A 14,951-nucleotide genomic window follows, 5' to 3' on the forward strand; every position below is an offset into this window, starting at 1 on the left:
GTATAAAAGTGACTGGCCTCTTCTCTTTGCGGCTGCAGTCTCATTTCAGAGACTGTGATCTTTGTTCTGAACTAATAAACTGCTGCTACTTTACTCCCTGTTGAATGGCTGTTATTTGCAGTACCTAGAAAAAGATCCCAAAGGGAATATTTTCTCTTACAACAGTTGGTTCCAGAGTAAGTTTCATAAAAAAAAAAAAGACCTGAAGTGTGATTATTTATATTTTCAAAATCCAGCTGAAATATAAATATTTGTTTGAACACTGTTATGCTTTTTTGCACAAGTTAGGGGGGAAAGAAAAATAAAGCACCATTTCCAGCAGGCTTGCAGAATGGGAACCAGCAGGAGGAGGAGGGAGTGGGCATGGAGAGCGTACTGATTGACACACCCGCCTAAAAGCATTGGAGCACAGCATCTGCAAGCACTAGAGATATGAAGTGGAGACTTTTTTCCTTCCCTTTTTGGATTATAAAAGGATTGGGTTAGTACGGATTTACGAGGGGGAACTGCGTGATAGCTTCTGTTTGCCAGTAACGTCATGTAAACCATGAGGATTAAAAGGGATGTGAGTAGCACCAGACTCAGTGTGAACCTGGCCAGAGTTCTCATAATTTGTTGAAATTAATTAAAAATCAGCCATGTTCACAGTGTACCTGTAGTCCTGTTACTGACCTTGCCCCATACACTGACCTTCATCTTCTGCTGTTTAAAAGTTTTAAAAATGCCTGGCCGAATTTTAATTAATTTCAGATATTCTGGAGTTAATGATAAGCCTGGACATACTCAGTAAGAACCAACTGTCAGTGTTTTAAAAGCCAGACTCACAGCTGCTTGGCTTGCCTAATCAGGGGGCCACACCCACACCAGACCTTTATTTCATTTTAGATAGTCATGACTTCCCCCAAGGAATCCTGGGAAGTGTAGTTCATGAAGGGTGCTGAGAGGAGACTCCTATTCCCCTCACAGAGCTTCAGTGGCCAGACTGGTTTAACAGTCAGCTGCTCTGATTGAAGCTCTGTGAGTGGAACAGGGCCTCTCCTAGCAACTCTCAGCACCCTTCACTAACTACACTTCCCAGGATTCTTTGGGAGAAGCCATGACTGTCTGAAGTGAAATAGTCTGGTGTGGATGTGGCCAGGGACAGCTTTGATTTAAATTTGGGTGGGAGACTACATATGCCTGCTGTAGAATAAGAAGGTGGAGGAAACCCTGAAAAACAATTATTCTTCCAAGCTACACGGGAAGTGGATTGGACTGTGAAAGACCAACCCAAATTGTGTTTGCATTTTTACAAGTGTGTAGGGCAGTACATTATCTCAGAGAGGAGGTCAGGTCTCCTGCTCCCCTGGTGCATTCACTATAGCCGCCCAATTTCCCTGCTTTTTAAAGTTTGATAGATATATCTTGTGTTTCTAACCAGGCTTGCCCCCTTTAGGATGCACACATTAACATGGTGAGGAGGTTTGAGAGTGTGGAAGAAGCTGAGAGCAAAGCCTTCAGGAGTCTAGACCAAGAGACTAGACTCCTAGCAGGGGCACTCAAGGCAGAATGGTCAAAGCTGAGACACAAGACTAAGATGCATCCAAACTCAGAGAAAGGCAATGGTAAACCACCTCTGAATACCTCTTACCACGAAAACCCTATGAACAGAGTATCCAAAATGCAACACGAGATAGTGCTGGAAGATGAGACCCCTAGGTCAGAAGGCACTCAATGAGCTACTGGGGAAGAACAAAGGACAAGTATGAGTAGCGCTGTGACTAATGATGCAGCTAGGTCAAAGCTGGAAGGAAGCCCAGAGGCTGATGCGCACAGATGTGAAAGGACAGTCCGGAGTTGTACGATGCACACAATAGGAACATGGAATGTGAGAAGCATGAACCAGGGAAAGTTAGAAATTGTCAAGCAAAAAATGGAACGTATCAACATTACAATACTTGGCGAGAGTGAATTAAAATGGACGGGAATGGGACATTTTCAATCAGGCAACTACAAAATATTTTATGCAGGAAATGTGAAATCAAGAAGAAAAAGGGTTGCTTTAATAGTGAGAAGTTGATGTAGCAAAAGCAATTAGGAGCTACAACACAAGGTCTGAACAAGTGATATCAATGAGATTAAATGGGAAACCTATTAACATAACCATCATCCAAGTCTACGCTCCAACGTCAAACACAGAAGAAGAAGAAGAAGAAGAAGAAGAAGAAGAAGAAGAGATTTTACGCAGAAGTACAGGAGGAAATTGATCACACACCAAAACAAGATATGATGATAATCATAGGGGACTGGAATGCAAAAGTAGGGAACAAAGAAGAACTTGGAATTGTGAGGAAATGGAGCCAGAAATGAAACAGGAGAAAGATTTACTGAATTCTGTGAAGCCAATAATTTGTTTCTTGTAAACACATTTTTTGAGCAAATGAAAAGACGACTGTACACATGGACATCACCAAATGGTCAATATAGGAATCAAATTGATTATATAATTGGCAACAGAAGATGGAGAAGTTAAGAACATAACAGATAGGCGACACATAAATTAAATTTTATTATTATTATTATTATTATAAGAACATAAGAAGGGCCTGCTGGATCAGGCCAGTGGCCCATCTAGTCCAGCATCCTGTTCTCACAGTGGCCAACCAGGTGTCTGGGGGAAGCCCGCAAGCAGGACCCGAGTGCAAGAACACTCTCCCCTCCTGAGGCTTCCGGCAACTGGTTTTCAGAAGCATGCTGCCTCTGACTAGGGTGGCAGAGCACAGCCATCACGGCTAGTAGCCATTGATAGCCCTGTCCTCCATGAATCTGTCTAATCTTCTTTTAAAGCCATCCAAACTGGTGGCCATTACTGCATCTTGTGGGAGCAAATTCCATAGTTTAACTATGCGCTGAGTAAAGAAGTACTTCCTTTTGTCTGTCCTGAATCTTCCAACATTCAGCTTCTTTGAATGTCCACGAGTTCTAGTGTTATGAGAGAGGGAGAAGAACTTTTCTCTATCCACTTTCTCAATGCCATGCATAATTTTATACACTTCTATCATGTCTCCTCTGACCCGCCTTTTCTCTAAACTAAAAAGCCCCAAATGCTGCAACCTTTCCTCGTAAGGGAGTCACTCCATCCCTTTGATCATTCTGGTTGCCCTCTTCTGAACCTTTTCCAACTCTATAATATCCTTTTTGAGATGAGGCGACCAGAACTGTACACAGTATTCCAAATGCGGCCGCACCATAGATTTATACAACGGCATTATGATATCGGCTGTTTTCAGTACCTTTCCTAATTATCGCTAGCATGGAATTTGCCTTTTTCACAGCTGCCGCACACTGGGTCGACATTTTCATCGTGCTGTCCACTACAACCCCAAGGTCTCTCTCCTGGTCGGTCACTGCCAGTTCAGACCCCATGAGCGTATATGTGAAATTGAGATTTTTTGCTCCAATATGCATAATTTTACACTTGTTTATATTGAATTGCATTTGCCATTTTCCCACCCATTCACTCAGTTTGGAGAGGTCTTTTTGGAGCTCTTCGCAATCCCTTTTTGTTTTAACAACCCTGAACAATTTAGTGTCGTCAGCAAACTTGGCCACTTCACTGCTCACTCCTAATTCTAGGTCATTAATGAACAAGTTGAAAAGTACAGGTCCCAATACCGATCCTTGAGGGACTCCACTTTCTACAGCCCTCCATTGGGAGAACTGTCCGTTTATTCCTACTCTCTGCTTTCTGCTTCTTAACCAATTCCTGATCCACAAGAGGACCTCTCCTCTTATTCCATGACTGCTAAGCTTCCTCAGAAGTCTTTGGTGAGGTACCTTGTCAAACGCTTTTTGAAAATCTAAGTACACTATGTCCACTGGATCACCTCTATCTATATGCTTGTTGACACGCTCAAAGAATTCGAGTAGGTTACTGAGACAGGACTTTCCCTTGCAGAAGCCATGCTGGCTCTGCTTCAGCAAAGCTTGTTCTTCTATGTGCTCAGTTAATCTAGCTTTAATAATACTTTCTACCAGTTTTCCAGGGACAGAAGTTAAGCTAACTGGCCTGTAATTTCCGGGATCCCCTCTGGATCCCTTTTTGAAGATTGGCATTACATTTGCCACTTTCCAGTCCTCAGGCACGGAGGAGGACCCGAGGGACAAGTTACATATTTTAGTTAGCAGATCAGCAATTTCACATTTGAGTTCTTTGAGAACTCTCGGGTGGATGCCATCCGGGCCCAGTGATTTGTCAGTTTTTATATTGTCCATTAAACCTAGAACTTCTTCTCTCATTACCACTATTTGTCTCAGTTCCTCAGAATCCCTTCCTGCAAATGTTAGTTCAGGTTCAGGGATCTGCGCTGTATCTTCCACTGTGAAGACAGATGCAAAGAATTCATTTAGCTTCTCTGCAATCTCCTTATCGTTCTTTAGTACACCTTTGACTCCCTTATCGTCCAAGGGTCCAATCGCCTCCCTAGATGGTCTCCTGCTTTGAATGTATTTATAGAATTTTTTGTTGTTGGTTTTTATGTTCTTAGCAATGTGCTCCTCAAATTCTTTTTTAGCATCCCTTATTGTCTTCTTGCATTTCTTTTGCCAGAGTTTGTGTTCTTTTTTATTTTCTTCATTCGGACAAGACTTCCATTTTTTGAAGGAAGACATTTTGCCTCTAAGAGCTTCCTTGACTTTGCTCGTTAACCATGCTGGCATCTTCTTGGCCCTGGCGGTACCTTTTCTGATCTGCGGTATGCACTCCCATTGAGCTTCTAATATAGTGTTTTTAAACAACTTCCAAGCATTTTTGAGTGATGTGACCCTCTGGACTTTGTTTTTCAGCTTTCTTTTTACCAATCCCCTCATTTTTGTGAAGTTTCCTCTTTTGAAGTCAAATGTGACCGTGTTGGATTTTCTTGGCAATTGGCCATTTACATGTATGTTTAATTTAATAGCACTGTGGTCACTGCTCCCAATCGGTTCAACAACACTTACATCTCGCACCAGGTCCCGGTCCCCACTGAAGATTAAGTCCAGGGTTGCCGTCCCTCTGGTCGGTTCCATGACCAACTGGTCTAGGGAATAGTCATTTAGAATATCTAGAAATTTTGCTTCTTTGTCATGACTTTGTCATGGCAAGAGGCTGCGGGGAGGTAATAGATGGCTACGGCTCTGCAGTGCACAGGGACTGAGGGAACTATCACTGTTCATCCCTGATTCTGTTCCTCACAACTCCAGCATGTCTTCCCCTGCCCCTTTTTTGGGGGGGAGGGGGAGTTAGAGTGAGGACTAAGGAGTTAAACCGAAAGCTTCATGGGAAAAATAGGCTTTGGGAAGGATTCATCTTTGGCTAGCTGTAATCTCTAAAGCCATCTCTAATCTCTTTATTGTGGAACTCCTACAATACAATTGCTTCCTTTCCCTTTTTTCTGTGCTGTAAACAGCACATTTCAATATTTTTCCTCGCATTCTCCTGTTGTATCAAAACTCTCTTCCCATGTTGTAATTTGACATAATTAATATTTAGAATTCTCTGAAGAATTATGTATTCCTAAACCCTATTGAACAACTAAGGCATCATTTTGTAAATCATTCCAATAAAGCAGATGACTTTAGCAGCCTTGTAAATCTCTAGGACTTGCAATGTATTGAAATGCTGAAAGGCTATATATTTGTGGACAGCTTAATTCTGATCACAATTAACTCACGTGTGTGTGTGTGTGTGTGTAAACACTCAATATGTGTGAATATATACACACATATATGACAGCTGGCAGTGAATGCTTTAGCTCTACTTTCCTAAATGTTGAACCTGTGGTTTTAGTAGGTTCCACACCCACAAAAAAGCTCTTGCGGTCTTTTATAGTTTCCAAGCAATATCCGGGTAAGTTTGAAGACAATAGATTCACTAGAAGGGTGTTTTTAAAAGGTTATGTATACAGTAGTTGCCTTAAACATGCCCTGCCTGGATCCCAATAATGGCAGCAACTTGTCTTTTGCGTTTTTCAATAATGGAGTCTCCTTCTTCAGGCAAAGGCTACAATTTCCAAAATAATAGAAATTTTCTTCTTCAGGTTAAACATACCCAAGTTCCTTTAGCCTTTCCTGATCTTCCAAGTATTTAAAACAATTCAGCAGGGCACCATTCTTTAAAAAGTCTGCTGTTTAGAAAGCAACTTAGAAGCATGTAGATTATGCTTTAGCACAGGGATGGGGAGCTGGATCCAGATGGTGGACCAAATCTTTATCTTCCCCCATCCCTGAGGGCATTCAGTGGACCTTACTCCCAGGTGAGTGCATTGGAGCATGTATGATAAAATGAAAGGGTGATATCCAACATTAGTCATACCCTGAGTATGACTACGGCTGAAATTCCAACCCCACTTACCTCAGAGTAAACCCCACTGCATTCAATAGGTTTTACTTCTGAGGAGACATGGTTAGAATTGCATTGTTAGTTGGATATCATCACCATTGTTTATTTGTATGTCGCCTTTCCATAGAAATCTATGCTCAAGGCACCTCACAACATGAAAAAAATTACATAATTCAATCAACTACAAAACAAAATGCAAACAGTCAAACAATCAGTTAAAGAAATCATCTCATTAATAATGATCACATTATAATTATAATTCATTTATATATATATACAATTCATAACAAACTCCAACAATAGAATAAAAAAACATTATTCCAATAACTCAAAACTAACTGACCTCCAGAATTAAATTTTGGCCCAAACAAAAGCCCCTAAACAACACTCCACAGTCAATACAGTCTCTGGCATCTTCAGATAGTAGTTTTTATACCTAGAATCAGTCAGGGCTCCACGCTATGTTTTGTTGCTTTGTTATGGCTTTTAGTTAAACTACTAAATCATTAATCTATCATCTATGGCTTTACATGAGCTGACTATAGTTGCTCAATAGTGAGATCAGAAGGTGTATTTGAGACTGTTTAGTCTAAAAGTAAACTATATCGCACAACTCAAAACATGAACTGCTTCCAGCTGTTTTGCTTGTTTGCTTGCTTGTTAATTAAATGTGTATCCTGTCCTTCCTCCCAAAATGTTTCCCCCTTAGAGATCCCACTGACTATTTTTTAAAACCTATAGAGTGGGTGTATATATAAATATATATCTGCCAACATTTGAAAATCCATGACAGATCTTTTTGGCTCCTCCTGAAGCTAGACTTTCCCAATGTCTGTGATGCATACCAACCTTTCTTGCCAAAGAGAGAAAGAAGAGAGTAAGAATCAAAATAGTTGGACTGACTGTTTTCGGGGGGGTTCTCTCCAAGCCTGTGATTTTACATTCTGCAAAAAAAAATGTTAAAGAAGTCAAAGCAGATGGACAAGCTTAGCCTGGCAGACACCTTTTTGTCCAGAGAATGGACCTTTACATAACTAAAGAATTGGCCAAGAACAGGTGATTAGTTGTCACCGAAATTAATAGCTGGAAATTCTTCTGGAAAGGGACATGCCTTCCCCCTTCCCCTGGCTGGAGGTGTGTCCATATGAAGAGAGCAATAGCCTGGCAGTCTTTGGACTAGAGCTGGAAAGAGACAAAGAACTTTTTTGCTTTCTGTGCAGAACCACAAGTTATTGTTTTGGTATGTTCCCTAGAAACCTAAAGGGGGAATGGGATCTGTTGGAGTGTTAATGCTGTGAGCCATTCATCTGGCACACAGCGTGTGTGTGTGTGTAGAAACATTATATCAGGACCCCTAAAAATGCTCACCAGTTATTGGCTGAGGAGCTCATAACAAGCCATGACCAACTGAATTACTTCCCATCTTGAATGGGTTGAGTCCATTGTTCTTCCTTTGACTGGCTGTCATTCTTGCCGTTTTATCAGCTTATAAGAAAAGAACAGGAGGAAGAGCTTTGCAGCATCACGAAGTGAAAGAGCCCCTGTGAGAAATAGCATGCAATCAATGAAGAGAAGCTGAACTAGAGAGAGGGGTGGGGGCTAAAAGAGAAAGGCTTCCCATGTGGCCCACCTGGCCATTTTGGCCAAGCCACATATGCCTGCCTTACACTTGATTGTCAGGACTTCAAACCACAACACAGGCACCTAGGGTCATGCTTGAAGAGAACCCTGCACAGTTGACAATCAGCTGGGATCAGCTGTTCCCAATGCAGCCAAGGGGGTTGGGAGGAAGCAGCTTGGATTCATAGTGTTTCATCTGGAGAGAGAAAATCCTGCAATCCTATACACACTCATCTAGGGGTAGTAAGGTCCACTGAATACTGTGGAAATTATTTCTGAGTAAACATGCGTAGTAAACATGCACTAGAACAATGATTAAATTTTAACAGTTAAAGTATGCTTGTCTCTGCACATATGCATGAAAGAAGAGGAACGTTTTAATAGGTTGGTTAATGAATTTTAATGGACTGAACTGAATTTTTTCCCCTGCTAGTGTGTTTTTTGGTTGAATAACAACAGTTAGATTTTTCTTGACACTTTTATTTTTCTATTCATTTTTAAACTTGTTGCCAATGTTGTAAGCTGTTTAAAATGTTGTCTGTGACTTCTGGTTTAACTATTTGACTCTGATGGAATCATCCAAGTTTGCATCCTATCATTTTTGCATTTTTAAAACAGTAAAGCTAAATATACCTTCTGCAATCTGGAAAGGAGAATTTAATTGTACTCTTAATTTTGTTTTTGTCTACTTTGGAGAAGACTAAATAGAGCTGAGTTTGATTTTATTTCCCAGGCTTGCAAGACTGTGCTCAGTCTTAATTTAATTTGCTTTCACTTTTGACTAAAGAGAGATCTCAGGGTTTTTTTTTTGTTTTTCAAATGCAATTGTAAAGCAGTCGAACCATTGTGTGCCTCAACCAGTGGGAAAGGGAGAAGGGAGGAGATGAATAGAAGCAGCCGGAGCAATGTGCACAAGCAGCTGCTACATAGAAAGTTCTGCCACAGTTTTCTTGTCCCTTGCCTGCTGTTAAGATTCCTTATTGAATTTACCGGAGGCCAAAACCATGCATTAGATATAGGGATGGTTTTCTTTTCGGTTTTGCTAATAAGGAAGCCTGCAACTTTTATACCCTTTATTTTCATTTTAATTAAAATATGCTGCCCATCCAGGGTAACCTTTGATGTGCCCCTCTTCTGTATCTTTTGAAGGTAAGAGAGCCTTTTTCTGCTTCCGAGAGTTTGTGATGTGCAAAACAGAAAATCCCCTGACGTCTAGGACAGTCATAGTTGTCAATATGCTGCACACCTCCTTCCCTCTCAAGTTCTTATCCCCAGCAGCAGTTGGGCTCTGGTCTCTGTGCGACAAGTGCAAGGCCTAATAGCAGCCAAGCAAAAGGAGTCTTTTGCTTGATTCATTGTATGGGGCTTATGAAACCTACTATTTCAATTCTTACCCAACAGAAAGCTGCAAAAGCTGGTTTTATTTTGGTTTTAATTCTGTGTCACACAAAAGGCATTAGGGCTGGTTACAATGATGGGCAGGCACAATACAAGTACTGACTAGTTTTGGTAAATAGCACAGATATAACTAGAGTTTTCTTGCTCCACATAGAAACAACTAGTTTTGGAAGTCTTTCATTTTCTCCCCATCCCCACCCCCTCATCTCTTCAGCAGAAGTATTTTTAGTCAATCAGCGTACGACCTGCACACAGTGTGTGCAATTGTTGCAGTAGAGAAGGAATGTACCTGAAGGAGGAGGGAGTCAATGTAATTGAATGGATTGCAGTTCCTATTTAGAGTGGTGTTGGGGCAAGCCATCCGTAAGTCCCCATGGAAGAATAAACATGCTTGGTGAGTTTCCCTGTCCCCTCTCTGTGCAGCAACAGCATGTAGCACAGGCAAGTCTCACTGGAGGTTGATGGCTTAAAGCCTGTCAAGGTTAGTGGAAATGGGCTCTGGGTCTATGTGCAGCAGAGCGTACCACATCCGTGCTTGTACTCATTGTAACACTAGGTCGTACATGAAAATGAACAGGCTAACATGGTCAGGTGGGGTGTTTGGGAGCAAATGGAGTGAAAGGAGGGGAGAAGCAGCCAGGCCTTTTTTGGTACTTCTTTCTTATTTTTTTCCCATCTTGTATAGTCTCCTAGAAAACAAAAGTATTATTTGCTTTAAATTGAACACTTGGGATCCCCTGAAGTTTTCTTTTTCAGCAAAAACAGAAAGCAAGGAAGCAATAGCCAATGGCTTTTAAATAAAGCTGAACCTGATTCTTGGTTTGTATGTTTGTTGTTTTCCAAATGTGGCTGTAGAGATTGCAGACTAAAGTGGAAACCCATGGGGCTGGTTGTCCTTAACCTTTTCCCTTGTGCCATTTTTCTGCAAAAATCTCCTGAGTTGCTTTTTGCATGGGCATGTCTCTTTTCCCATGGAGAGCAAAAAGCAGTTTTGATCCCATATGGGGAAATAGTACATTTCCCCCATGTTGATCTCCTGCTTTGGTTTGTAGCATCTATGGCTGCATACAACCAACAAAGAAAAGTAACTTCCCTAGGGATAAACTGCATGCTACTGAGTTTCTCATGTCATATGGACCTCAAGGACAGTGGGGATATATCTGGAAAAGAGAAGAGGTCCTGTCTACCCTGCAAGCTGCGTACTTTAAAAAAAACCTGAGCAATATAGGACACAATGAGATTGCAATACTTTTAATTTGCTGTGTATTTTGGAATCTGTGGACGCCACACAGCAATTTATTGTGGACTCACTGCTACTCATGCATGCAAGTTTCCTGCAGTGTCCACATGACATTGTCCTCATCAAGATGCTGTCCCATATTATTTTCCCATTGAATCTAGATTTACTGTTTGGGGGGGGGGAGATAAATTACAAACAAATGGAAATGGTACATCTGGATTAAAAGGGAGGAAGATGGGATGGCATTTTAAGAGGATAATGATATGTACATGCTGTGAAAAACTTGCATGTATGAGGAGCACTGTCTGCAATAAACCGCTGTGTGGAAGCACCCTATATCCACAGTGTGCTGTCTGGCATTGTAGAGCCTAGTCAACTCTCTGGTGTTCTAGGAAGTTATAGGCTAGGAAGCATACCGGATGAAAGCTAGAGCACAGTTGATGCAAGTCTTGCTATATTGACCAAACACTGGCTAGTGCACATAAGTGTGCCTACCATGTGGCAGGACAGGTGGCAAAAAGGCACACTTTGCATCTTGCACTACAGCCTCAAACAACTGGTCAGTGGAGCTATTTCAGATAGTTTGGAGCTATTTCAGCCGATGCCCACTGTGGGAGAAGGACCCTTGGTCCCCTTGAGGACCCACCATGACCAAATGTCTGCAGATTTTGTGGATAAAGTCACTTGACTTTGGAGATGACTCCGTAGCTTGACAACTTGACTTGGTGCAGTTCTGAGTGAAATGCCCAATGCCACATCTTGTCATGTGTTGTAAGATCACTTCCATTTTATGCAGCCTGATAAAGTGGGCAAGGTGCCTGCACCTGACCATGTGCCCTCTTGGTCCTTGTCCTTCACAGCTTATTAAATCTAGCAGAAGGGGTTGGGTTCAGGCAGAGCTTGGAAAAGTTACTTTTTTGAACTACAACTCCCATCAGCCCCAGCCAGCATGGCCACTGGATTGGGCTGATGGGAGTTGTAGTTCAAAAAAGTAACTTTTCCAAGCTCTGGGTTCAGGTGATGGTTAACATTTCATTGTGGGAGGGGGTGGTCCCTGCCACCTTAAAAGAAGCAGTGGTGCAGCCATTCCTAAAGAAACCAACTCCGGGGCCTGTTGGTTTAGATTAATTCCTGGCTAGTTATAAACACCCCCATCTTAGGGAAGTTGGTGAAAAGGGTCGTGGTGAGGCAATAGCAGACATTCTTGGATGATTCTGATCATCTAGACCCATTCTAGCATAGCTATAGGCCTGGCCAAGTGACTGAATTGGCCTTGGTCTTCCTGATGGATGACCTTTATTGAGAACAAGACAAGGGGAGAGCAATCTTGCTCCTCCCTCTCAGTCTCTCTGCAACTTTTGATACCATTAACCATGGTGTCCTCTTGGACTGGATCTGTGGGATGGGTTTGGGGGCACTGTGTTACATCAGATCCATTCCTATCTACCAGACAGCGGAACTGGAAAAGCACTCTTCAGGCTGCTGGCAGTTATGCTGTGGGATGCTGCAGGGCACTGTTTTATCTATATGAAGACATTAGGATTTAAGAGATTTGGAGCAAAATACCTGATAGCTGATAGCACTCAAGATTTATTTCTCCATAACCTCTGAATCAAGAGAGGCCATGCAGGCCCTGCCAAATCCACTGAGGTTGTACTGTTCTGACAGGAAGGTCATTTGTTTAAGGAGCTGCAGGGTTCTAGAATAAAGGGAGTCCTATCAAATAAGAAACATCTGGCTACCCTTCTGTTGCATGAGAGGTGGCTCTTCCAGCAGGGTCAAAGAACAAATTCCATTGAGTTAGGTTATATAGCAAAACAATTAACCTTTTCCCTGTTGGAAACTATTCCTTGCTGATATCCTATTAATAGTTCTAGCCTGTACAAAAAGCAGAACAGCCAATAAAATATAACCTGTATTACTGTGGGTGTTTGGTACAAGTCTGACTTTAATCTTGTTTAGCTGCTGAAAACGTGCCAAAGATGAGCAAAGAAAGGACAAATCTGTTTTGCTCAGCAAGCATCCATCAGATCTGACATCCTTCCTGTATCTCTGGGCAAATTAAGAGTCATTAATTCTTCATTATGCTGGGGAGTCTTATTCTACCTTGGGTATTTGTAATGTGCCTATTATTCTCACCTACTGCAAATAGAGTTAACCTCAAGGCCATGGGACATCAAGATAGATGGCAGCCAGATGAACAGGACAAGTTAATGGTACTTCATATGTCTCATTATAGTACACATGCCCTGAATGTTTTGTTTTATTGCAAAATCACTCCAGCATTCACAAGTTCCATATCCTGTTATAATAAAATATTTGGCACCCTGTGATGGCCTCACTTAACCTGGAAGCTACTAGCCTGGATACTGATTAAAAACATTCCAAGAGGGGAATTTTATGTGTACAGATGACTATATAAGATGAGATTGACTCACAGTCCTTTTGCACCTGGGCTTCATGATAATTTTATACAGAAAAAAATTAAATTTTAGAAGCCATTGCACCACTTTATACAATTTAACTGTTTGCTTTCGTTGATTATACAGCCATAAGAGTGGCTTTCCTTTCCAAAAGGAAAACATTGTAATTATATTGGGGTTTCCCCCCACCTTTTTATTCTATATCAGGCACATGTACTCTGCCACCCAACTTTAAACCAAATTTGACCCTGATTAGCCAAGCTAAACAGCTGTTAGTCCAGTTTTTAAAACACTGACAGTTGGTTCTTATTGAATATATCCTGCGCTATCATAGACTCCGATGTTAATTTTCTTAAATCAGCCATGCTTTTTAAAAAAATTTACACTGTGGAAGATGAAGGCAAGTGTATGGGGCAAGATCAGTAATAGGATTATAGGTATTCTGTGAACATGTTTCATTTTTAATTAATTTGAACAAATTATGAGAGCACTGACCAGGGTTCTTGGATTTTTTTACGCCTGTTTTAGACTTAAATTGTTTATTCTCGCTTAGTGTTTTGTATATCACCATGAAAATGTAGAGGGTTGTAAAGCAAGTATTTCTGAGTTCAGGACTATAGGTTTTTTAAGATTTTGTTTTGAAATGAGCTTATGGGAAGCAGCAGAATGACATGGGAGTATTTTCAATTTAACGTGGTGGAATGTGAAAAATCAATGTTGGCTATAGTACATGGCTACTCTTGTGGCTGTATAAATAAACTCCAATTGTCCAGTTGAGTTAGAGATGGAGAGAAACATAGAGGCAGAGAGATTGGTTTGGCCTTAGTTTGGCCTTACAGCTATTAATTAGCTACTAAATGTTAGTTAGTGGATCCAATCAGGGCCCATGCGCAACATGCCAAAAATTGTGGCCTACTCGTCAGCCTTTATTAAATTATTCATACTGATTCTGTTTGCTCAGCAGCAACCCAGTGGAACAGGGAGGATAACACAATCCATGACTCAAAACCACAAACTCAAAACTATAACTGAAATGAATATACTGGTTTACTGATGTATAAAGCTTCATGGTATAATGGGATTGAGAGAAAATAAAACAAATATAATACTTTGACATTACAGCAATTTAAAGTAACTTGGAAAATATCTTAAAGCAATATGATATATATTCACAAATAGGCAAAAAACCTTGCAGTTTAAGAATGTACCTATAAAGGTAAAGGTGTCCCTGCACTTATAGTGCGAGTCATTTCCGACTCTTAGGGTGACGTCTTGCAACGTTTACAAGGCAGACCTTGGGTTTGCCAGTTCCTTCCCCAGCCTTTCTTTACCCCCCAACGTATGCCGGGTACTCGTTTTATCGACCACGGATGGATGGAAGGCTGATCCTCCATGGCGCAGAGTAGAATGAATCTATAGCCAACAGATATTTCTATCAAACTTTAAAAAGCAGTGAAATTGGACAGCTATAGTGAGTTGACCAGGGGAGCAGGAGACCTGACCTCCTCTCTGAGATATTGTACTGCACTACAAATTTGTCAAAATGCAAACACAATTTGGGTTGGTCTTTCACAGTCCAATCCACTTCCTGTGTAGCTTGGAAGAATTGGGTAATATGTGCCTCTGAGCATATGGTGAGTGGTGGCAACACTTGCCATCTCCAAAGATGGAGATTTACATTTTTGTACTTTTGTTGGTGTTCTTCTAACTTCGCTTCTTTCCTGTGTTACTCTTGTTTCTACAGAGAATCTAACCTAGAAAATTATATTTCTCTCATTATTCATCGTAGAAATCTGTGTCAAATTTATTTTAATTAATTTCAAAGCCTTTTTATTGGTCAATGTCATATGATGGTGAATATAGCCCTTTTTTGTTTCAAATTGGAAGTTATGCTCTATTTCTATTTTGGCTG

The sequence above is a fragment of the Rhineura floridana genome, chromosome 6, assembly GCF_030035675.1.
Source record: "Rhineura floridana isolate rRhiFlo1 chromosome 6, rRhiFlo1.hap2, whole genome shotgun sequence".
NCBI lineage: Eukaryota > Metazoa > Chordata > Lepidosauria > Squamata > Rhineuridae > Rhineura > Rhineura floridana.